At 41.0% G+C, this 25955-nt stretch overlaps 1 long non-coding RNA gene across 1 annotated transcript in view; it reads left to right on the plus strand.

Annotated features, from left to right (window-relative positions):
* LOC148005412 (uncharacterized) overlaps positions 1–25955 on the plus strand; it is a 235345-nt gene that overhangs the window by 119543 nt on the left and 89847 nt on the right. Inside the window, exon 2 of the long non-coding RNA XR_015623284.1 lies at positions 4028–4186. This is a non-coding gene — a long non-coding RNA (uncharacterized LOC148005412). The remainder of the gene's footprint in view (positions 1–4027; positions 4187–25955) is intronic.

Raw genomic sequence — 25955 nt, forward strand, 5'->3', positions numbered from 1 at the left:
AAAGTCCTGGAAAGAACACGAATTCAAGGCGCATACTTAAACATAGTAAAAGCTATATATGGCAAACTAGTAGCTAACATTAAACTAAATGGAGAGAAACTTGAAGCAATCCCACTAAAATCACGAACTAGACAAGGCTTCCCACTCTCTCCCTACTTACTCAATATAGTTCTTGAAGTTCTAGCCAGAGCAATCAGACAACAAAAGGAGGTCAAGGGGATACAGATCGGAAAAGAAGAAGTCAAAATATCACTATTTGCAGATGATATGATAGTATATTTAAGTGATCCCAAAAGTTCCACCAGAGAACTACTAAAGCTGATAAATAACTTCAGCAAAGTGGCTGGGTATAAAATTAACTCAAATAAATCAGTAGCCTTCCTCTACACAAAAGAGAAACAAGCCGAGAAAGAAATTAGGGAAACGACACCCTTCATAATAGACCCAAATAATATAAAGTACCTCGGTGTGACTTTAACCAAGCAAGTAAAAGATTTGTACAATAAGAACTTCAAGACACTGAAGAAAGAAATTGAAGAAGACCTCAGAAGATGGAAAGATCTCCCATGCTCATGGATTGGCAGGATTAATATAGTAAAAATGGCCATTTTACCAAAAGCAATCTACAGATTCAATGCAATCCCCATCAAAATACCAATCCAATTCTTCAAAGAGTTAGACAGAACAATTTGCAAATTCATCTGGAATAACAAAAAACCCAGGATAGCTAAAACTATCCTCAACAATAAAAGGACTTCAGGGGGAATCACTATCCCTGAACTCAAGCAGTATTACAGAGCAATAGTGATAAAAACTGCATGGTATTGGTACAGAGACAGACAGATAGACCAATGGAATAGAATTGAAGACCCAGAAATGAACCCACACACCTATGGTCACTTGATTTTTGACAAAGGAGCCAAAACCATCCAATGGAAAAAAGATAGCATTTTCAGCAAATGGTGCTGGTTCAACTGGAGGTCAACATGTAGAAGAATGCAGATCGATCCATGCTTATCACCCTGTACAAAACTTAAGTCCAAGTGGATCAAGGACCTCCACATCAAACCAGACACACTCAAACTAATAGAAGAAAAACTAGGGAAGCATCTGGAACACATGGGCACTGGAAAAAATTTCCTAAACAAAACACCAATGGCTTATGCTCTAAGATCAAGAATCGACAAATGGGATCTCATAAAACTGCAAAGCTTCTGTAAGGCAAAGGACACTGTGGTTAGGACAAAACGGCAACCAACAGATTGGGAAAAGATCTTTACCAATCCTACAACAGATAGAGGCCTTATATCCAAAATATACAAAGAACTCAAGAAGTTAGACCGCAGGGACACAAATAACCCTATTAAAAAATGGGGTTCAGAGCTAAACAAAGAATTCACAGCTGAGGAATGCCGAATGGCTGAGAAACACCTAAAGAAATGTTCAACATCTTTAGTCATAAGGGAAATGGAAATCAAAACAACCCTGAGATTTCACCTCACACCAGTGAGAATGGCTAAGATCAAATACTCAGGTGTCAGCAGATGCTGGCGAGGATGCGGAGAAAGAGGAACACTCCTCCATTGTTGGTGGGATTGCAGACTGGTACAACCATTCTGGAAATCAGTCTAGAGGTTCCTCAGAAAATTGGACATTGAACTGCCTGAGGATCCAGGCATACCTCTCTTGGGCATATACCCAAAAGATGCCCCAACATATAAAAACGACACGTGCTCCATTATGTTCATCGCAGCCTTTTTTATAATAGCCAGAAGCTGGAAAGAACCCAGATGCCCTTCAACAGAGGAATGGATACAGAAAATGTGGTACATCTACACAATGGAATATTACTCAGCTATCAAAAACAACGACTTTATGAAATTCGTAGGCAAATGGTTGGACCTGGAAAATATCATCCTGAGTGAGCTAACCCAATCACAGAAAAACATACATGGTATGCACTCATTGATAAGTGGCTATTAGCCCAAATATTTGAATTACCCTAGATGCCTAGAACAAATGAAACTCAAGACAGATGATCAAAATGTGAATGCTTCACTCCTTCTTTAAAAGGGGAACAAGAATACCCTTGGCAGGGAAGAGAGAGGCAAAGATTAAAACAGAGACTGAAGGAACACCCATTCAGAGCCTGTCCCACATGTGGCCCATACATATACAGCCACCCAATTAGACAAGATGGATGAAGCAAAGAAGTGCAGACTGACAGGAGTCGGATGTAGGTCGCTCCTGAGAGACACAGCCAGAATACAGCAAATACAGAGGCGAATGTCAGCAGCAAACCACTGAACTGAGAATAGGACCCCCGTTGAAGCAATCAGAGAAAGAACTGGAAGAGCTTGAAGGGGCTCGAGAACCCATATGTACAACAATGTCAAGCAACCAGAGCTTCCAGGGACTAAGCCACTACCTAAAGACTATACATGGACTGACCCTGGACTCTGACCTCATAGGTAGCAATGAATATCCTAGTAAGAGCACCAGTGGAAGGGGAAGCCCTGGGTCCTGCTAAGACTGAACCCCCAGTGAACTAGACTGGTGGGGGGAGGGTGGCAATGGGAGGAGGGTTGGGAGGGGAACACCCACAAGGAAAGGGAGGGGGCAGGGGGATGTTTGCCCGGAAACCGGGAAAGGGAATAACACTGGAAATGCATATAAGAAATACTCATGTTAATAAAAAAAAAAAAACAATTTATTATTTGTACTTGGCTGACACTGGGCAAAGCTACCAGAGTATTTTGTGGTAATCATGCTACCTAGGGATGTGAAAGTGTTGTGGGAGCTTGCTAAAGTGGCTGCTTGTTCTTCCTTGGAGGATTGTAAAAATATAAAAAGAAAATCATTGTGGTTTGGAAAAATCTTTTTCTGCTTTATTATTCAGAAAGCAGCGCTGTTAGTTTTTTTGGTGGGAGTGTTTCCCAGGGATAGGTCTTAATTATTGATGGCCAAGTACTCATCGCTTAATGGAATTTAAGTTTTAAAGGAAAACAGGAGAGAAATTTCCTTGCTAATTGGTAACACATCGAATTGTTTTCCTCACAACCACAGGAAAAGAGAGAGAGAGAGAGAGAGAGAGAGAGAGAGGAGATTATAAAGTCAGGGATTGTTTGAAACCTTTTCTGCCTCTTATTTATTTATTTATTTATTTATTCATTTATTTATTTATTTATTTATTTATTTATTTTATGTATATGAGTACACTATAGCTGTCTTCAGACAAATCTCAGAAGAGGGCACCAGATCCCATTACAGATGGTTGTGAGCCACCATGTGGGTGCTGGGAATTGAACTCAGGACCTCTGGAAGAGCAGTCAGTGCTCTTAACCGCTGAGCCATCTCTCCAGCCCTCTGCCTCTCATTATAACATCATGTTACTTGACTTTTTATGTGTGAGAATGTGATACAGAGGAATAGTACTGTGAGGCAGATATCATGCTACCCTGTGTGAGGATGCTTCTGATGCAGGAGAGGACCATTCTTTTTGCTGAATGACTGGCCTAGAAGCCAACCCATTCTGTGTAACATATGGAGGCTTTAGAATTGGGAGGGCTGGGTAGCAATGTTGGAGGTAAAAAGATTGGAAGGAGCTCAATGCAATTCCTTTGGAAGATCCGGGCCAATTTTAAGGGCTGAAATGGCTAATGAGTGACAAAGCCAGGCAAAGTGACAAGCAAAGTGGGTGGGCAGCAGGTGGGTTGCAAGAGGAGGTAACAAGAGGCATGAGTAGGATTGAAATGTATGCGCACATGAACATATCATAATGAAATGCATCATTAGGTATAACAAAGAGACAACAGTGAAGCATTTAAAAAGAAGTCTAAAGACATGGATGTCTAATACTCAATTTGAAGTTGTTTCTGTTGCTGCTGTATATATTTTTTTTCCAGAAGAATTCTTTGTTCAAGACAGTTTTTGCTGAAGTAATCTTTACAACAGCCATTCCTCCCTTTGCCCCACCTCACAAGTCTCAGTGGCTTACAACCTCGAACAATTGCTGTTTTCTTCACAGGTCAGTGCAGTTGGCTACAGCAGCTGTGCTCCAGGCTGTAGATGTTCAAGCTTGTTCTCAGGATTTTCATTCTGCGACTTGGGTGAAGGAGCAGTGGCTACCTCAGGCCAGGATTTCTCAAGAAGCAGGTCAGAAGCAGAAGCAGCCAGGGAAGCCTAGGTAAGCACATTTAAAGACTGGGCTCGAGATGCAAAGTATGGTACTTTCTCACATTCTCAGGGGCAAAGGAAGTCACGTGGTGACTAAGCTACTCATTCAGGTGGGAGGGAGAAGTCTACCCCTCTTTCATTTCAGGGAGGGGCAGAGTGAGTCCTGAACACAAGGGTCCACTATGTTTGCTCAACTGTGTGCGATCAGTATTCTCATATTGGCAGGAAAGATGTGTTTATTCATTGACATGTGCATACACATGCCATCTCTATGTGTCATCAAATAAGCACAGGACTCTAAAGCAACCTGGCAATGAAAATGGAACTTTTCCACATACTGTACTGTAATTTCCAAAATACTCACCCTTCCCCCAACCCCCGGAAAATGCCAAGAGTAACTGAAGGAATTGGCTATTTGAGATCCGTGCCCAGAGCACTAAAGTCAATCCTATTCACTTTTAAGGGTAAAGAGACCCTTACGGAACTCTGCATTTACAGAGGAGCCTTGAATAGAATTACTCATGCTGACACTGCTTATAGGCAACCGATCTATATTCTTGAGCATCGTCTCATTTTGTAGAAAAGAAACCACATCTGATTGGCTCTGAGAGCATCATACCTGCCAATTGCCTTAGATGCATCAACTCCCCACCTAGGCCCTTAGCATTACCCCTGCCTCCATAAAGAAACATGGCAATAAAAGGGGAAGAGACTTCTCATGCCAAAGGCTGTCAACTGTTGAGCAAGAGAGTTCATTGCCTGTTTCCTACACTTTTAAAATGGACTCCATTAGGGGACTCAAAGGCACACATCAAAGGAACAGCCCCCAGAACGTGGTGTACTCCAGCTTTCCTCCAGCTTACAGCTTCCTCTCAAGCCTGAGGTGCTTCCCTTTTAGATCTGAAGGGTTGCAAACTGTTAGTTTTTTACAGGTGCAGCAGCCACAGTCAATCACCCCCCCCATCACTTCTTTCCATAAACAGAAATTTTATTTCTTCTTCAGCTTGGCGAAGCCTTTACTGGAGGGCCAATGTTATTTTGCTTCACCACAAAGCTCAGATGAGGAGATGATTCAGTATGTTTTTAAAGGAAGGCAAGGCAGAATTGAAGGAGAGAGGGTACGTATTCTGGTGACTGATGACAGCCACCCCATGGGTCTTCCTGTGTGGCTTAGCACAGGGTGGCTTCACTATTATTTCCATCTTCCCTTTTCCTTTTTAAAAGTTTGCCTGTAGTTCTTACTGTAAGGTTGAAGCCTTGTGGACTTTTCTGTGATCTAGTTTGGTACATTTATTAGTGTCTTCCTTGTTCAGCTTGAGTTTGGGCAGCCATGTTGGTGAGACTTTATGCATATAACTTCTGACATTACTAGGGGACACAGTCTCACAGCAAAGTCCCTGATCCTTTGGCTCCTACAATCTTTCTAGCCTCTCTTTTGCAGCGTTCCCTGAACCTTATCTGCATGTTTCATAGCTTTATCTATGCTACAGTTTTGCATGCTGCAATCTTTCCTTGTTATTGTAGCTTTATTTCCTAGAGAAGAGAATGACAGAGTGATAGTTCATTCATTTTGACATTCTGTTATCCTTGGTCCATTCTCTTGCATGGCTGTCATCTCTGAGCCTTGCTGCTTACTGCTAGAGAAGGACCCTGTTCCTTCTCTTGACTTTCCCAAAAGTCAGTTGTGTGTTAAAGGAAAACTGTACTGAGTTCTTGTCTGTTAACACCAAATTAAGTAACAAGAAAATTACTACCAGCAATCAGTTAACTTTAAAATTTGAGGGCTTCTTCTTTCTAGGAGCCCAGGGTTTTAGAATCACAAATACTAGGAGACTGTATTTCCCAACCTTCTTGTTTTATAGATGGAGTCCCAGAGAAGTTGAAGGCTTTTCCAAGGTCGGACACTTTATTGGTAGCACTGGGACTAGAGCCCAGTTGTCCTAATTCTATTCTTTCCATTACATTTGATTTAATTCCAGAATCTCGATGACAATTAAAGGCGCAGACATATTAAAGTTAATCATTAACCTCTAAAACAGCAGATTGAGTTTTAATAGAGAGAACACTAAAATTCTCAGTAGGAATAATAAGGAAGCCAGTGGGAGAGAATAAAACCGCTCAAGAATAAAACAACTTTCAGACTTTTCAGCTTTGGTGGAAATATAGCTAACAAGAAAGTTTATTCCAAGGCATGCACATTTAAAGAAAGGAGTTTGGCAGAAAAGCAGAGAGTGATAGTTAAGGCTAACCTGGAGATTTCTTCCAGTGTCATTCTGGGATGCTCCAGAACAAAGAAAAACAATGTCACTAACACAGGAAGGAAGGATTTACAAGGGTTCTTTGTGTTTTCTTCCTTCTGAGTATATAAATATGATTTTGCAGGTGAAAATTTATTGCAAAACAACCCTGGTTCCTGGCTTTATTCCTGTAGCAATAACATAATGCATAACTCCAGTCTCCAAATAGGCCGTGGCACCTTGCAGACTGTGTGTGTGTATGTGTGTGTGTGTGTGTGTGTGTGTGTGTGTGTGTGTGTGTGTGCATGCGCCCTAGTGAGTGTACACAGTGAACATTGTTGATGTTCTTCAAGAGATTAGGGCCCATCCTGTTATTCTGGGGGATTGGGATAAAAACTGTAAGAGAGATGCTCAGTGTTGGGTCTGAGTTGGGACAAAGACTTCTCAGCAGCCACAGGCCTCTCTCTGCTCTCTTGTTCTTGCTGAAGTGGGTTAGTCCAGGGCTTCTTGGTCCTTGGAACCCATGTAAGCCATGAGGTCTACCACCCTGTTGCTATAGCCATATACATTGTCATACCAGGAAACGAACTTTGCAAAGTTGTCATGGAGAGCAACGCCAGCCCTAATAACAAATGTGGAAGAGTGGACATCATGGTTAAAGTCGCAGGAGACAGCCTGGTCCGTGGTGCAGCCCTCGATGCCCTTTAGTGTGCTCTCACATGCATGCTTCACCACCTCCTTGATGTCGTCATACTTGGCAGATTTCTTCAGGTGGCACGTCAGATCCATGTCAGACACGTTGGAGGTAGGGACATGGAAGACCATGTTAGTAAGCTCTCTGTTCCGATCCATAGCTTTGGCAGCACTAGTGGATACAGGGATAATGTTCTGGGAAGCCCCATGGCCATACTGCCACAGCATTCCAGAGGGGTCATCTCCAGTCTCCTTGGAGGCAGTGATTATATAGACTGTGTTCATGAGTCCTTTCACAATGCCAACGTTGTCATGGATAATGTTGGCCAGGAAGCTAAGCAGTTGGTGGTGCAGGAAGAAGCATTGCCGACAATCTCAAGTGAGTTGTCATACTTCTCATGATTCGCACCCATCACAAACATGGGATATCAGAAGAAGGGGTGTGGATGTTAACCCTTTCAGACCCACTCTTCTAGTGGACCCCGGCCTTCAACGTGGTACTGAAGACACTGGTAGACTTCACAACGCTCAACGTCAGCATTAGTGGGATCTAGTTCCTAGAAGATGGTGATGGCCTTCCCATTGATGACAAGCTTTTTTTTTTTTTTTTTTTATTAACTTGAGTATTTCTTATATACATTTCGAGTGTTATTCCCTTTCCCGGTTTCCGGGCAAACATCCCCCTCCCCCCTCCCCTTCCTTATGGGTGTTCCCCTCCCAACCCTCCCCCCATTGCCGCCCTCCCCCCAACAATCTAGTTCACTGGGGGTTCAGTCTTAGCAGGACCCAGGGCTTCCCCTTCCACTGGTGCTCTTACTAGGATATGCATTGCTACCTATGAGGTCAGAGTCCAGGGTCAGTCCATGTATAGTCTTTAGGTAGTGGCTTAGTCCCTGGAAGCTCTGGTTGCTTGACATTGTTGTATATATGGAGTCTCTAGCCCCTTTAAGCACTTCCAGTTCTTTCTCTGATTCCTTCAATGGGGGTCCTATTCTCAGTTCAGTGGTTTGCTGCTGGTATTCGCCTCTGTATTTGCTGTATTCTGGCTGTGTCTCTCAGGAGCGATCTACATCCGGCTCCGATGACAAGCTTTTTTATTTTCAGCCTTGATGGTGCTGTTGAACTTGACATGGGTAGAGTCATACTGGAACATGTAGACTATGTTAGATGAGGTCAGCGAAAGGGTCGTTCATGGCAATATTCACTTTGTCAGATAAGAGTGCAGCCCTGGTAACCAGATACCTAACATGCCAAATCCATTCACTCTGACCTTCACCACTGTGTCTAAAGGATGAGGCTGGCAGTCCGAGGAAGATGCGACTGTCTCTGGAACAAGGAGAATCAGAGCCCCTTGCAGATGCTTCTGACTTGTTTGATGTGCTCCTTCTATGCAAGCTTTTGTATTTCTCCATAGCCTTCCTTCTCTTATACCATATCTTCTGGGAGAAAAGGGCACTGAAAACCATTTTGGTCATTTTTCCTCTTTCATACCATTTCTTATTGACAAATTAGGCTGGAAATAACAGTTGTAGGTAAGGGTGATGGAGGTGGAGTGAAGAGCCAGGGAAATATTATTTGGGGAGAGAATTTGTTCCCATCCCCAATTAGGAATGTATTTAAAAGGAAGCAGTGAAATTGGAGAGAACCAGGTAGTATTAGCAGTCACAGACAGGTCGTGGGGTAATGGATATTGCTGGAATAGCACATGACTATTTTGGCTGTCCCCCAGAACCCTAGGGTTTGGAGGGCAAGGTACCCAAATATCAAACTTCCCTAGGGGTTGATTCCTTATGTCATCCCACTTGCCCCTCCCTCATCCCAATACTTAATTGTTTTCTTCTTCCCATTTATTATCTCTAAGATGGTCAGGTATGTGTTTAATGTGTACAGTAGCCCCTGTCCTTAACTTTCAAATAACATTTAATAAAAAATGTAGCAATAATGCTAATTTATCTACCTCTTGATGAACCTATTTCTAAAGTCCTTGCATGATACCATGATTTTAATCACTATGCCCAAATGACTGATAGTTATTCTTTCTCTATTTTACAAAAGAGAAAAAGGAGGTAAGGGAGATTTAATATTTTAATGTGTAGAAGAGTGAGGGTTTGAACACCATTTTTCTGAGCGGAAAGGCTGTTTTCTGTATTTTATCATGCCTGCTGCTACTCATACTTTTGCTCCTTCCTTGGTTTCTAGTTCCCCATCACTTTCCCTCATAGAAGAATGCTATTGTATTGTATTTATCTTTTGGAATTTGTGTGTGTGTGTGTGTGTGTGTGTGTGTGTGTGTGTGTGTGATGCTCAAGGAGACCAGAGGAAAACCTGAGGTGCCATTCTCAGGAACACGATTCACATACTTTATGACAGGGTTTGTCATTGACTTAATGCTCACCAATTTAATCTAGACTCATTGGAAAAGATAGCTCAAGGAATCTATCTTTCTCTCCCTTTCTAGTCCTGGAATTACAAGTGTGGGATACCATGCTTGGCATTTTTATGTTGGGTCTGGGGATACAACTCACAGAGAGTGAAGCAGAGCCTGCACCAGGTCTCTGTCTATACCCGATAGCTTTCAGATTAGAATTTTTATGAGATGTTCGAGTGTGTGAATGATTAGGTCTCTGATTCTTATGCCTCCTCTTGGACTCTCTTCCTTCTGTTGGGTTGTTTTGTCCAACTCTGATGTGGTAGTTTTTATTTTATCTTACTATATTTTATTTCGTTATGTTTTGTGTTATCTCTTTCTTAGAAGCCTTTCTTTTCTAATGAGAGGCAGAAAGGAAGAGATGGGAGGGAAGGTGGGGAGAAATTAGGAGGAGTAGAGGGAGGGAAACTTCAATCAGGATATATAGTATAAGAAAAGTCTATTTTCAATAAAAGGGAAAAAGAAAACATGAACACAAATAGAAAAAATAAGAAAGAAAAAAGAAAGAAGGAAAGAAAGAAAAGAAAAGAAAAGAGAACCCAGGTTTCTTTTTTGCTTTTGTGACTGTAGTACTAAGAACATATTTACAAAGGCTCTGGGTCCCATTCCTAAGTCTGCCTAACCAGTACTTAGCTCCTATTTTTAACATTATCCCTTCAAAAGAAGTAATCCTAACTGTCATTTATAGAACTTGAACAAAGATCTATTTGGCTTCTTAGAGCTGAGTAGGGTTATCAGGTGTGGCAGTTGTGGAACTATCTAGGGGACCCTGAAAGTATGTTTGTAGTTTTTAAAATTTGTTTTATTAATCATTTTATCTGTTTACATTTCAAATGATATCCCCATTCCTGCTTACCCCTCCACAACCCCACCCCCACTCCATCCACCCTCTCCCAGCCTCTGTGAGGATGCTCCTCCACCCACTCACCCACTCCTGCCTCACCACTCTAGCACTTCTATGCTGGGGCATCAAACCTCCACAGGACCAAGGGCCTCCCCTCCCATTGATGTCAGGTAAGACTGTCCTTTGCTATGTATGTATCTGGAGCCATGGATTCCTCCATGTAAACTCTTCGTTTGGTGGTTTAGTCACTGGGAGCTCTGGGTGGTCTAGTTAGTTGATGTTCTTCTTATGGGGTTGCAATCCCCTTTGGCTCCTTCATTCCATCCCCTAGCTTAGTCCCTGAGTTCAGTTGGATGGTTGGCTGCGAGCATCTGTCTCTGTAATTTCTTCTGTATGATCAATAGGTGTAGGGAAGAAAAAAAAATCATGTGGTGCCTGGATAGAGACATGGGGGAAAGGTAAAGGGTCACTGAAGGTTATTCATTTCTTTTTTTACTTATTCATCTCATCATTCAAATGAAACAATAAAACAAATAGAATTATGACAATACTTAAATACCCTTTTTGATAAAAGAGTATCCTGAACAATGTTGAAAATCCTTAGTTAACTGGGTGTGTTGACCACTTGAGTGAGATTTTAAAGGAGCTGTGCATTCGAAAGGGGAGATGCATCTGGAGGCTCATGGTACATGTTGGGGGAGGGGAGGAAGAGTAATCTTAAAAATAATTGGGGTCTTCAGCAGATAACTCGGCATCTTTCTCAAAATACTCTTGACTGACAAAAACATACTTAAGATGAGTATGTTTCTTGAAATTTCTATGGTTGGAGGTCACGTTTTCATTAGAGATCATACAAATGAACCTTAGTCAAGCCTGAGGGGCACTAGGAATTAACAGAGAGTTGGGGAAGGCGTTATATTTATTGTATGTATGCACAAATATTTTATTTTGGAAATAGAAGAAGAGATTTCTTCCATTCAAATAAATATGTAAACACACACACACACACACGCACACACACAGAGAAAGAGAGAGAGAGAGAGAGAGAGAGAGAGAGAGAGAGAGAGAGAGAGAGAGAGAGAGAGAGAGAATTGCTATCCCAGGTCTCCTTCTCCTCTCTTGATCCTTTTCACTCTGCCCACACCCTCAAGACTAGCTTTAGATAATCAGATCATGAGTCTTTTGAAACGAATTGTTCTCTTTAGCAAAATCTCTCCTTGGCTCACAGAGAGCTTCTCTTGTTATGGGTGATGTTCTTCTAGTAAAAAGCGAGTCACCTAAGACAGTGACACCCCATTTTGGCTCCCTCACTGACTATGTGAGGTGCCTTGGTCAGTTGTGATTGTGCCTAGACATCTGTGTGCTTCACCTCCTTTGTTGGAACTTTGGGTCATTGTAATCCTCATTCCAAAGCAGTAGTGACATCCTTTGTTGATCCTGAAGTGTTTTGAAAGCACAGGTCATAATAGTTACTGGCAGTGGTTGATAGAGAACAAAACAAGTTAAGATGCCAATATCAATTTTAATTTTATTTCAGGATCTGTCTGGAATTCTCCTACTGAGCTCTAGGGGCTAGAAGGCCAGGGCTAGCTTTCAAGTTCCCTGGTTTGTGGAAGTGGTGTTAATTAGGATAACAATGGGATCTTGCTTGCCATTCTAATTATTCATTTATTTCTAGAAAATACTGGAGAGGGAAAACACTATATATTTTCTTTTTGTAAATATTTCTATGAATACTCATAATAATTCTATGAAGTCTGTTATTTTTGTGTGTGGAAGTAAAGTATATCTTCTTTTAGAAAAACACAAATTAGGCTTCTCTGTAAGCAATGATACAATTTAGAATTATAATACATAGTGAAAACACACACAAATAAACAAACACATTTCTCAGTGTTTTCAATTTTGGCATGTTACTCTCTGACACTAAATCAGTATTCCCAGATATTCCCAGTGTCTCCAAAATTATGATATTTTAAACATACCACCAACACTCTTCACACTGTAATTTGCATTGCTAAAATTCTTATTTAAAGAGTAAAAATACACTAAGCTTCATAGCACTTACAAGACACTGTATCCTTTAGGAACATTCCATGAAAACACAATTTGAAGTTCAGATCTCTTGTCTAGTAAGATAACAGCCCCTCATGGAATCACACGTGCCAATTTCAGGAGTTATTTTACATTGAAAGAACAGTTTAAGGATTTACAAAAGAATACTATATATGTAAACCCAGTTCACATATTTTTTATAATATTTTCTTAAAGTCAGGCTCAAATAACTCAGAGTCAAAAGTTCTCAAACTTACAATTTGATGCAGTGAAGGTTGTGTCTGTAACAATGGTATTTTCTGCGCTTTAGAAAGAATGTGAATACGAGTGCGACCTTGACAGAAATAGCTAAGCATTTAACGCCACAAAGAGGGAAGAAAACAATTTCTTTGGGAGAAGTATATTTAGCACAGTTGCAGGTAATGGCAGCTTTGGAGTTAGATACTCAAAGATTGCAAAAGAAAGGGATCCAGAATTCACCTGGCTTTGAATAAAGGAGTAGGAAGCATACTCAATCTCACTGTCAAAGAAGAACCCATTATAGTCTGGTGATGCTGACTTGCAATGACTACTCCAGAAGACCACAAGTTCAAGACCAGCTTTTGCTATATGGTCTCCATCTTGAAGAGTAAAGAGGGCTAGGGATGTATTTCAATGGAAAAGTGTTTGCCTAGCATGCATAAGGTCACAGATCCAATGCTTGAGACTGAAAAAATGTTGGGCAAAAAAGAGAATGGGGGGCTATTTTGAGAACCTGAATTTTTGTAGTGGTTTAACCTCAAGGCCATAGTGTTTGAAGCCTTAATTCTTATGATTCTACTAGGGTTACATGTTAACAAGTGTCTTAGTAGGAATTTATTGCTTAACCACAATAACTATTACAAAGGGAAATATTTAATTGGGGATGGCTTACAGGTCAGAGGTTTAGTCCATTATCATCAAGGCAGGAAGCATGGTGGCACCAAGGCAGAAATGGTACTGGAGAGATAGCTAGGAGTTTTACATCTGTATCTGCAGGTAGCAGGAGAGACAGTGACACTCTGAGACCTCAGTGCCTACCCTCTAGTGACATACCTCTTCCAATATGGCTAGACCTCCTAATAGTGCCACTCCCTATGAGCCTATGGGGTATATTTTTACTCAAACCACCATCACAAAGATATTAGCTTTCTTTGACATATTAGGGATTTTCTTCAGATGCATTCCATCTTCTCATTCAAATTCACCATAGACTAAGTAACTCATTAACTTATCTAAATTACTCTTTTGAGATTGAACACATTTGAAAATAGTATGCTATTTTATTTTTATATGCTCTTCAAGTCAAATGATGGTTGTTCTAAGTTTGTTGCTCTGCTTTATTTTCATTCTTTAACAATTTCATATATATATGAATTTATATATATTCATATAAATATAGTGAATTTTAGTCCTCTATACCCCTCTCCCCCTCTTTTATCTACCCTTCTTTTCCCTAAAAGTCACCTTCTTACTTTGTTTGTTTGTTTGTGTGCACGTGTAAGTTTAATGAGGGCTGCTTTCATGCATGGGTAAATTATTTATTGGAGCATAGGCTGCACCACTAAAGAAAACATTCTAAGTTCCTTTCACAACCATTAGCTGCCAATAGTCCTTGATGAGGGGTAGGCTCGTGAGCTCACGCGCCCTTCCCATGTCCATGATACAATGTTGTTGGATACATCTTGTGCAGGTCTTTTGCACCTGACCACAGTTGCAGTGAATTTATGAGTGACAGTTCCATGTCCTGTTCAGAAGACAGTGTTTTGCAGCACCACTTTTTAACCTCCGGTGTTCATGTTTTTTTTGATGTCTCCTCTTTTATGACATTTCCGAAACCTACATGCCCTGTTTATGGTTGATCACTTAATAGCTACTTATTCTTAGCACTTTGAACAGTTTATGAGTCTCTGCATTAACTAGCACTATATAAAAAGACTGTTCTTTGGTGAAGCAGCAGTAGTCATTGAAGCTGAGAAAGCAGAGGGTGGGGAGAACAAGCCAGGAAGCTGTATTCTTCCATGTTTCTACTTCAGTCATGGTCTTCAGTTACTATCTTGCCTTACCTCGGTGTCGGTTGTATTCTGCAAGCTAAAGAAACTCCTTTTCCCAAGTAGGTTTGGGTCAATGAGTAAGGGTCTGAAAATTGCTGAAACCAACTGTTCATACCAGAACTTGGAGTACTATATTGAATAAACATGAGGAGAGGGGCAGCCTTGTCTTGTCCCTAATTTTAGTGAGATTGCTTCAACTATCTCTCCACTTAATTTTATATTGACTTTTGGTTTGTTACGTATTGCTTTTAGTATGTTTAGGTAATGGCCTTGAATTCCTGATCTCTCCAATAGTGAGATTGCTTCAACTATCTCTCCATTTAATTTTATATTGACTTTTGGCTTGTTACGTATTGCTTTTACTATGTTTAGGTATAGGCCTTGAATTCCTGATCTCTCCAATACTTTTAACATGAAGGAGTATTGTATTTTGTCAAATGCTTTTCCAGAATCTGATGAGATGATCATGTGATTTTTTTCCTTGAGTTGTTTATATAGTAGATTATGTTAATAGATTTTTTTTTCTTTTTTTTTTCTTTCTTTTTTTTTTATCTTTATTAACTTGAGTATTTCTTTTTTTTTTTTTTAATCTTTTTTTTTTTGATGTTTCACTTTTTTTTTTTTTATTAACTTGAGTATTTCTTATATACATTTCGAGTGTTATTCCCTTTCCCGGTTTCCGGGCAAACATCCCCCTCCCCCCTCCCCTTCCTTATGGGTGTTCCCCTCCCAACCCTCCCCCCATTGCCGCCCTCCCCCCATAGACTAGTTCACTGTGGGTTCAGTCTTAGCAGGACCCAGGGCTTCCCCTTCCACTGGTGCTCTTACTAGGATATTCATTGCTACCTATGGGGTCAGAGTCCAGGGTCAGTCCATGTATAGTCTTTAGGTAGTGGCTTAGTCCCTGGAAGCTCTGGTTGCTTGGCATTGTTGTACTTTTGGGGTCTCGAGCCCCTTCAAGCTCTTCCAGTTCTTTCTCTGATTCCTTCAATAGGGGACCTATTCTCAGTTCAGTGGTTTGCTGCTGGCATTCGCCTCTATATTTGCTGTATTCTGGCTGTGTCTCTCAGGAGCGATCTACATCCGGCTCCTGTCGGTCTGCACTTCTTTGCTTCATCCATCTTGTCTAATTGGGTGGCTGTATATGTATGGGCCACATGTGGGGCAGGCTCTGAATGGGTGTTCCTTCAGTCTCTGTTTTAATCTTTGCCTCTCCCTTCCCTGCCAAGGGTATTCTTTTTCCTCATTTAAAGAAGGAGTGAAGCATTCACATTTTGATCATCCGTCTTGAGTTTCGTTTGTTCTAGGGATCTAGGGTAATTCAAGCATTTGGGCTAATAGCCACTTATCAATGAGTGCATACCATGTATGTCTTTCTGTGATTGGGTTAGCTCACTCAGGATGATATTTTCCAGTTCCAACCATTTGCCTACGAATTTCATAAACTCGTAGTTTTTGATAGCTGAGTAATATTCCATTGTGTAGATGTACCACATTTTCTGTACCCATTCCTCTGTTGAAGGGCATCTGGGTTCTTTCCATTTTCTGGCTATTATAAATAAGGCTGCGATGAACATAGTGGAGCACGTGTCTCTTTTATATGTTGAGGCATCTTTTGGGTATATGCCCAAGAGAGGTATAGCTGGATCATCAGGCAGTTCAATGTCCAATTTTCTGAGGAACCTCCAGACTGATTTCCAGAATGGTTTTACCAGTCTGCAATCCCACCAACAATGGAGGAGTGTTCCTCTTTCTCCACATCCTCGCCAGCATCTGCTGTCACCTGAGTTTTTGATCTTAGCCATTCTCACTGGTGTGAGGTGAAATCTCAGGGTTGTTTTGATTTGCATTTCCCTTATGACTAAAGATGTTGAACATTTCTTTAGGTGTTTCTCAGCCATTCGGCATTCCTCAGCTGTGAATTCTTTGTTTAGCTCTGAACCCCATTTTTTAATAGGGTTATTTGTTTCCCTGCGGTCTAACTTCTTGAGTTCTTTGTATATTTTGGAAATAAGGCCTCTATCTGTTGTAGGATTGGTAAAGATCTTTTCCCAATCTGTTGGTTGCCGTTTTGTCCTAACCACAGTGTCCTTTGCCTTACAGAAGCTTTGCAGTTTTATGAGATCCCATTTGTCGATTCTTGATCTTAGAGCATAAGCCATTGGTGTTTTGTTCAGGAAATTTTTTCCAGTGCCCATGTGTTCCAGATGCTTCCCTAGTTTTTCTTCTATTAGTTTGAGTGTGTCTGGTTTGATGTGGAGGTCCTTGATCCACTTGGACTTAAGCTTTGTACAGGGTGATAAGGATGGATCGATCTGCATTCTTCTACATGTTGCCCTCCAGTTGAACCAGCACCATTTGCTGAAAATACTATCTTTTTTCCATTGGATGGTTTTGGCTCCTTTGTCAAAAATCAAGTGACCATAGGTGTGTGGGTTCATTTCTGGGTCTTCAATTCTATTCCATTGGTCTATCTGTCTGTCTCTGTACCAATACCATGCAGTTTTTATCACTATTGCTCTGTAATACTGCTTGAGTTCAGGGATAGTGATTCCCCCTGAAGTCCTTTTATTGTTGAGGATAGCTTTAGCTATCCTGGGTTTTTTGTTATTCCAGATGAATTTGCAAATTGTTCTGTCTAACTCTTTGAAGAATTGGATTGGTATTTTGATGGGGATTGCATTGAATCTGTAGATTGCTTTTGGTAAAATGGCCATTTTTACTATATTAATCCTGCCAATCCATGAGCATGGGAGATCTTTCCATCTTCTGAGGTCTTCTTCAATTTCTTTCCTCAGTGTCTTGAAGTTCTTATTGTACAGATCTTTTACTTGCTTGGTTAAAGTCACACCGAGGTACTTTATATTATTTGGGTCTATTATGAAGGGTGTCGTTTCCCTAATTTCTTTCTCGGCTTGTTTCTCTTTTGTATAGAGGAAGGCAACTGATTTATTTGAGTTAATTTTATACCCAGCCACTTTGCTGAAGTTGTTTATCAGCTTTAGTAGTTCTCTGGTGGAACTTTTGGGATCACTTAAATATACTATCATGTCATCTGCAAATAGTGATATTTTGACCTCTTCTTTTCCGATCTGTATCCCTTTGATCTCCTTTTGTTGTCTGATTGCTCTGGCTAGAACTTCAAGAACTATATTGAATAAGTAGGGAGAGAGTGGGCAGCCTTGTCTAGTCCCTGATTTTAGTGGGATTGCTTCAAGTTTCTCTCCATTTAGTTTAATGTTAGCAACTGGTTTGCTGTATATGGCTTTTACTATGTTTAGGTATGGGCCTTGAATTCCTATTCTTTCCAGGACTTTTATCATGAAGGGGTGTTGAATTTTGTCAAATGCTTTCTCAGCATCTAATGAAATGATCATGTGGTTCTGTTCTTTCAGTTTGTTTATATAATGGATCACGTTGATGGTTTTCCGTATATTAAACCATCCCTGCATGCCTGGGATGAAGCCTACTTGATCATGGTGGATGATTGTTTTGATGTGCTCTTGGATTCGGTTTGCCAGAATTTTATTGAGTATTTTTGCGTCGATATTCATAAGGGAAATTGGTCTGAAGTTCTCTTTCTTTGTTGTGTCTTTGTGTGGTTTAGGTATAAGAGTAATTGTGGCTTCATAGAAGGAATTCGGTAGGGCTCCATCTGTTTCAATTTTGTGGAATAGTTTGGATAATATTGGTATGAGGTCTTCTATGAAGGTTTGATAGAATTCTGCACTAAACCCGTCTGGACCTGGGCTCTTTTTGGTTGGGAGACCTTTAATGACTGCTTCTATTTCCTTAGGAGTTATGGGGTTGTTTAACTGGTTTATCTGTTCCTGATTTAACTTCGATACCTGGTATCTGTCTAGGAAATTGTCCATTTCCTGAAGATTTTCAAATTTTGTTGAATATAGGTTTTTATAGTAAGATCTGATGATTTTTTGAATTTCCTCCGAATCTGTAGTTATGTCTCCCTTTTCATTTCTGATTTTGTTAATTTGGACGCACTCTCTGTGTCCTCTCGTTAGTCTGGCTAAGGGTTTATCTATCTTGTTGATTTTCTCAAAGAACCAACTTTTGGTTCTGTTGATTCTTTCTATGGTCCTTTTTGTTTCTACTTGGTTGATTTCAGCTCTGAGTTTGATTATTTCCTGCCTTCTACTCCTCCTGGGTGTATTTGCTTCTTTTTGTTCTAGAGCTTTTAGGTGTGCTGTCAAGCTGCTGACATATGCTCTTTCCTGTTTCTTTCTGCAGGCACTCAGCGCTATGAGTTTTCCTCTTAGCACAGCTTTCAATGTGTCCCATAAGTTTGAGTATGTTGTATCTTCATTTTCATTAAATTCTAAAAAGTTTTTAATTTCTTTCTTTATTTCTTCCTTGACCAGGTTATCATTGAGTAGAGCATTGTTCAATTTCCACGTATATGTGGGCATTCTTCCCTTATTGTTATTGAAGACCAGTTTTAGGCCGTGGTGGTCCGATAGCACGCATGGGATTATTTCTATCTTTCTGTACCTGTTGAGGCCCGTTTTTTGACCAATTATATGGTCAATTTTGGAGAAAGTACCATGAGGAGCTGAGAAGAAGGTATATCCTTTTGCTTTAGGATAGAATGTTCTATAAATATCCGTTAAGTCCATTTGGCTCATGACTTCTCTTAGTCTGTCTACATCACTGTTTAATTTCTGTTTCCATGATCTGTCCATTGATGAGAGTGGGGTGTTGAAATCTCCCACTATTATTGTGTGAGGTGCAATGTGTGTTTTGAGCTTTAGTAAGGTTTCTTTTACATATGTAGGTGCCCTTGTATTTGGGGCATAGATATTTAGGATTGAGAGTTCATCTTGGTTGATTTTTCCTTTGATGAATATGAAGTGTCCTTCCTTATCTTTTTTGATGACTTTTAGTTGGAAATTGATTTTATTTGATATTAGAATGGCTACTCCAGCTTGCTTCTTCTGACCATTTGCTTGGAAAGTTGTTTTCCAGCCTTTCACTCTGAGGTAGTGTCTGTCTTTGTCTCTGAGGTGTGTTTCCTGTAGGCAGCAGAATGCAGGGTCCTCGTTGCGTATCCAGTTTGTTAATCTATGTCTTTTTATTGGGGAGTTGAGGCCATTGATATTGAGAGATATTAAGGAATAGTGATTATTGCTTCCCGTTATATTCATATTTGATGTGAGGTTATGTTTGTGTGCTTTCATTCTCTTTGTTTTGTTGCCAAGACGATTAGTTTCTTGCTTCTTCTAGGGTATAGCTTGCCTCCTTATGTTGGGCTTTACCATTTATTATCCTTTGTAGTGCTGGATTTGTAGAAAGATATTGTGTAAATTTGGTTTTGTCATGGAATATCTTGGTTTCTCCATCAATGTTAATTGAGAGTTTTGCTGGATACAGTAATCTGGGCTGGCATTTGTGTTCTCTTAGGGTCTGTATAACATCAGTCCAGGATCTTCTGGCCTTCATAGTTTCTGGCGAGAAGTCTGGTGTGATTCTGATAGGTCTCCCTTTATATGTTACTTGACCTTTTTCCCTTACTGCTTTTAATATTCTTTCTTTATTTTGTGCGTTTGGTGTTTTGACAATTATGTGACGGGAGGTGTTTCTTTTCTGGTCCAATCTATTTGGAGTTCTGTAGGCTTCCTGTATGTCTATGGGTATCTCTTTTTTTAGGTTAGGGAAGTTTTCTTCTATGATTTTGTTGAAGATATTTACTGGTCCTTTGAGCTGGGAGTCTTCACTCTCTTCTATACCTATTATCCTTAGGTTTGATCTTCTCATTGAGTCCTGGATTTCCTGTATGTTTTGGACCAGTAGCTTTTTCCGCTTTACATTATCTTTGACAGTTGAGTCAATGATTTCTATGGAATCTTCTGCTCCTGAGATTCTCTCTTCCATCTCTTGTATTCTGTTGGTGAAGCTTGTATCTACAGCTCCTTGTCTCTTCTTTTGGTTTTCTATATCCAGGGTTGTTTCCATGTGTTCTTTCTTGATTGCTTCTATTTCCATTTTTAATTCCTTCAACTGTTTGATTGTGTTTTCCTGGAATTCTTTCAGGGATTTTTGCGATTCCTCTCTGTAGGCTTTTACTTGTTTATTAATGTTTTCCTGTGCTTCCCTAAGTGTGTTCAGGTCTTTCCTGAAGTCCTCCAGCATCATGATCAAATATGATTTTGAAACTAGATCTTGCTTTTCTGGTGTGTTTGGATATTCCATGTTTGTTTTGGTGGGAGAATTGGGCTCCGATGATGGCATGTCGTCTTGGTTTCTGTTGCTTGGGTTCCTGCGCTTGCCTCTCGCCATCAGATTATCTCTAGTGTTACTTTGTTCTGCTATTTCTGACAGTGGCTAGACTGTCCTATAAGCCTGTGTGTCAGGAGTGCTGTAGACCTGTTTTCCTCTCTTTCAGTCAGTTATGGGGACAGAGTGTTCTGCTTTCGGGCGTGTAGTTTTTCCTCTCTACAGGTCTTCAGCTGTTCCTGTGGGCCTGTGTCTTGAGTTCACCAGGCAGCTTTCTTGCAGCAGAAAATTTGGTCTTACCTGTGGTCCCGAGGCTCAAGTTCGCTCGTGGGGTGCTGCCCAGGGGCTCTCTGCAGCGGCAGCAACCAGGAAGACCTGTGCTGCCCCTTCCGGGAGCTTCAGTGCACCAGGGTTCCAGATGGTCTTTGGCTTTTTCCTCTGGCGTCCGAGATGTGTGTGCAGGGAGCAGTCTCTTCTGGTTTCCCAGGCCTGCCTGCCTCTCTGAAGGTTTAGCTCTCCCTCCCACGGGATTTGGGTGCAGAGAACTGTTTATCCGGTCTGTTTCCTTCAGGGTCCGGCGGTGTCTGTGGCAGGGGTCCTGCCGCTCCTGGGCCCTCCCCCACGGGAGCCCAGAGGCCTTATACAGTTTCCTCTTGGGCCAGGGATGTGGGCAGGGGTGAGCAGTGTTGGTGGTCTCTTCCGCTCTGCAGCCTCAGGAGTGCCCACCTGACCAGGCGGTTGGGTCTCTCTCTCACCGGGTCTGGGAGCAGAGAGCTGCTGCCGTTAATAGATTTTTGTGTGTTGAATCAACCCTGCATCCTGGGATGAAACCTACTTGATCATGATGAGTGATGGTTTTGACTTGTTCTTGGATTCAGTTTGCTAGAATTTTATTGGGTATTTTTACCAGAGAACTCAAGAAGGTTAACAACTAGAAGGGCACAAGTGAGGATGCTTCAATTCTACTTGGGAAGGAGAAGAAAACAATCGTGGGAGGCAATTGGGTGGGAGAAGGGAAGGGGATGGAAAAGGGGAACCTGATCAGGTATAGGGTATAGGAGACAGGAGAGAAGTCCTGAGGACCAGCAGAATGAATGGAAATATGCGAGGGGGATGGGAAGTGGGCGAACCCTCTAGAAAGTACTAGAGACCTAGGAGATGAGAGAAAATCAGGACTCAAAGGGAAGGACCTTAGATGAAATGCCCAACAGTGGGGAGATGGAACTTGTAGAGTCCACCTTCAGTAGAAAGACAGGGCATCAAGTGGAGGGATGGGGTTGCCATTCCACAGTCAAAAACTCTGACCCAGTATTGTTCCTGTCTAAAAGAACTGCAGGGACAAAAAATGGAGAAGAGACTGAGGGAAAGGAGGTCTAGTGCCTATCCCAAGTTGGGATCCATCTCAAGAGGAGGCTCCAAGGCCTGACACTATTACTGATGCTATGATGCTATGGAGCCCACCATGGTTGGCTGTCCTCTGAGAGACCCAACAAGCAATTGATTGAGACAGCAGCAGATACTTACACCCAAGTATTGGACTGCAGTCAGGGACTCCTGTGGTTAAATTAGGGAAAGGCTGGAAGAAGCTGAGGAGGAGGGCAACCCCATAGGAAGACCAGCAGTCTCAACTAACCTGGACTCCTGGGATCTCTCAGACACTGACCCACCAACCAGGTAGAATATAGGAGGTGATCCAAGGTCCTGACACATGTGCAACAGAGGACTACCTGGTCTGGCCTCAGTAAGAGAAGATTACCTAACCTTCAAGAGACTAGAGGCCCCAGGGATTGGGAAGGCTCGGAGTGGGGGGCATCCTCTTGGAGGAGGAATGGGATGAGAAACTGTGGGAGAGTTGACTGGGAAGGGGACATTGACTGGATTGTAAAAAAATAAAGTAATAAACAAACAAAAAACCAATGTAGAAATGGTCTCTTTACATTTTTGGTTAGGTTTGCTATTGGTTTTTCTGTGTTTGCTTTGGAGAGATGGCCAAGTTTAGCCTGTGCCATCCTGCTTTCTTTCCTTAGAGCATTTGAACCTATTTATACATGCAGTTTATAGAGTCTCCTAGGTGATGAGCTTCTTGTCATATTTGTTGTTCAAAGTTACACTTCCTCTTACTTTCTCTCCCTATATACTCATTCTTATACATGTGACCGTGCAATTAGAGACAAGTGATAAATGAAGTTAAATGACAGTTTGCAAAATGAGAATTCGAGGGACAGCCTTGATTTCCGAAGCTACTAAAAAAAAAAAAACAAAAAAACAAAAAAACAAAAACCACAGACATTGCTAGCATTCAGTTTTTATGATATAGTCACACTGAGGTGTTGGCTAACTAAATTGGCTTTTATTTACTCTAATACACCAATTTCTCATTTATCCAGATGTAATTACTCTGACAGCCTCATCTATTTGGAATGTCAGAGGAAATAGTAATGGGAAATAAATCACTTCTATGCAGACGAACTACCTTCATCAAGACCATTAAAATAAATTTCATATATTTTTGCTAAAAGGAGAACGCCTGATTCAGAGCTTGCTTGAGTCCATTAAAAATTTTAACCAGCTTGTCTAATTGGATTTCTGTTTTTCCTTTAGCAGGAGAGAGAGAGAGAGAGAGAGAGAGAGAGAGAGAGAGAGAGAGAGAGAGAGAGAGAGAGGTTTAAATGGCTAAGAGATGAGTAGTAAACACATACCATGTAGAATGGGATATAACAACTGTATATTCTCCTTTAGGGCAGTTAGCAATGTCCTATTATTATCTCTGTGTGTCATATTCATAGCATCAGTCACAATGTGTTCAAACAAACAAGAGCAAAAGGCTGGAATGACAGAAGGCCCATATGAACAGAAATAATTTAAACAGCAGCTTGAGGGTGCTTTGGGCAAAGGCAGAGTCTATACTACACTCTATTGCACCAGGGAGGAATTTATATTTAGAGAAAATAGGAGCCAGCATAGAGTATTAGCTCACATTGGTATCAGTGACCTGTCATTTAGAAAAGGTTACTTAAAAAAAAACAAACTCAACTGAGTACTTACTACACTAAAAATGCTTTTCATTCTCGCCCCTACCTTATCTTTCCAAGTTAGCAACAAATGGCTCATTATCCTATGATGTTGCTAAAATGATGTTTCCATACACAGAGTCATCCTGCCAGAAGAAGTCTTTGTTCAGTCAATTTACAGAGAACAAAATGCTCGCACACACTCCCGCCTTACATCTGAGAAATGCTCTTCCGATTTAGAGTATGTAAAGTCTCTGTATAGGCAGTCGTTTCTGGGATGGTTCTGATGATTTGTCTACTCAGATTTCCTTGAGCATACTCTTCTTGTCAAGGACTGTAAATTTGGAAGTGCTGACAATGGGAATGACGGTAGTAGGCATGTGCCAAAGAGTGACACGTGTGAATATGCACATACATACACCCGGAACTGTCAGAGATTAATTTATTACTTAATTCCCACCATACTTTATGGGGAAGGAGCTATTATTACCAAGTCTTGCACTTGGGGAACTAAGGCTTGGAGAGCAACCTTTCAAACCCAGGAAATGGTAGCTTTGTGATTCCAGCCTTAGCCGTCTGACTTCACCTGTGATCTTAACATTATCCGTGCAGGTCTTTTCTCTTCCCAGTTATTTCTGGGAATACATTAGTTGACAGTGGCACAGTATCTATTTATGTCCCATTTAATAGAACTATACATTGCCTTGTTGCCATTCAGTCCCGATGGCAGTGATTAAATTAACCCTTGGTTGGAAGACAGTAAGTGCATCCTGAGGCATTGCTTAGTAATTTGGTAGCAGCGGCCCTCGTGCCCTCCTCCCTTCCCGTGTACTCGGTCTTTCCTCTTCTTTTCCCCCCATCATCCTTCTAGCTCTCCTTTCCCTTCCCTTTTCCTTTCTTTCTTCCTCCTTCTCTTATTTCTTCCCACCACCCTCCCTTTCTTTCTCCATCTCTCTCTAAGTATCACTTTATTCTTTACCACCCTTTCTCTTGGACTACCTTAGCCCATTTCACTTTACCTCAACTTTCTATTCCTTCTGATTATTTGGGTAATTTAATTATTTCCCTATTTCACTTTCCCTTTAGAGCTCCTTGGTCATAATTTTTATTTATCTCAATGTAAATAAATTTTGTTCATATCTATTTTTTTTTATTCTGGGGACTAGAGAGAGATGGCTAATTAGCTAAACATTATTTGCCTTGCTATTCCTGAGGACTCAAGTTCAATTCCCAGCATCCAAGTTCAGAGCCCCACAAATGCCTTTAATGTAGCTGGAGTAGGAACTGACAGCTTTGTGGGCACTACACTTATACAGGTGTGTGTGAGCATGTACACACACACACACACACACACACACACACACACACACAGACCCCTTAAAAATAATAGTTTAGGATTAAGCATAAAATGATTTTATTCTGTAATATAGGTCATATTCTGAAAAAGCTTAAAAAGTTTTATTCAAAATGCACTGGAAAGAAAAACCAGCAGCCCTGCTTTGCATTTGTAAATGCAAATTTGCAAAGAAAAATTTTTTGTAAACATCATTAGCTAATAGGAGGATATTGCCAAGTTTAATTATTTTGGCATCCAGATATGGATAAAACAAGCAACAACAATAAAAAAAAATCATGCCACTGATCTACCCCGCCCCCACCGAAACAAAGCAAACCAATATGTATCCTTGCCAGAGAGTGAGAGACGCAGGGATGCCTTGTATATGACTTTAATAAAAAACATGCTTGTCTCTTAAAATTTTCCACGAGCGAAGTGGGAATCTGGGAATTGAGGAAGAGCAAACGATGGCCGCATCGGGGAATAATGAAAAATGAAGAGAGCGGGAGTGAGTGGGACTGATAAGATAAAATGCATTTAGGCTGTCTGTCAGATGTCAGAAGCCATGCCCTGCTCTTCTGAAATTGACTTTTTGTGTTGCACTCCTTGAAGGTGAGCTTGGAGTGCAGCCTTTAGCAGTCTTTTGGGGAGGAGAAATTCAGTAGCAAATACAGTACTCCCTGTGTGTGCCATGCCTTCTTCTTAGTCATTGTTCATCAAGACCATTGAAGTGGACCTTTTAGATAAAACTGAGAGCTACTGATTTTTTAAATTAAATTGGTTCTTTCCAGTCGTCCTCCACAGTCGCTGCTTGCCACTCTTTCCCATTTTATTTTAGGATGTCCTTCTTGAGTATGATTAAGAATGTTGAT

This window comes from Rattus norvegicus, chromosome 6, assembly GCF_021556685.1.
Source record: "Rattus norvegicus strain SHRSP/BbbUtx chromosome 6, alternate assembly SHRSP_T2T, whole genome shotgun sequence".
In the NCBI taxonomy this organism is placed as follows: Eukaryota; Metazoa; Chordata; class Mammalia; order Rodentia; family Muridae; genus Rattus; species Rattus norvegicus.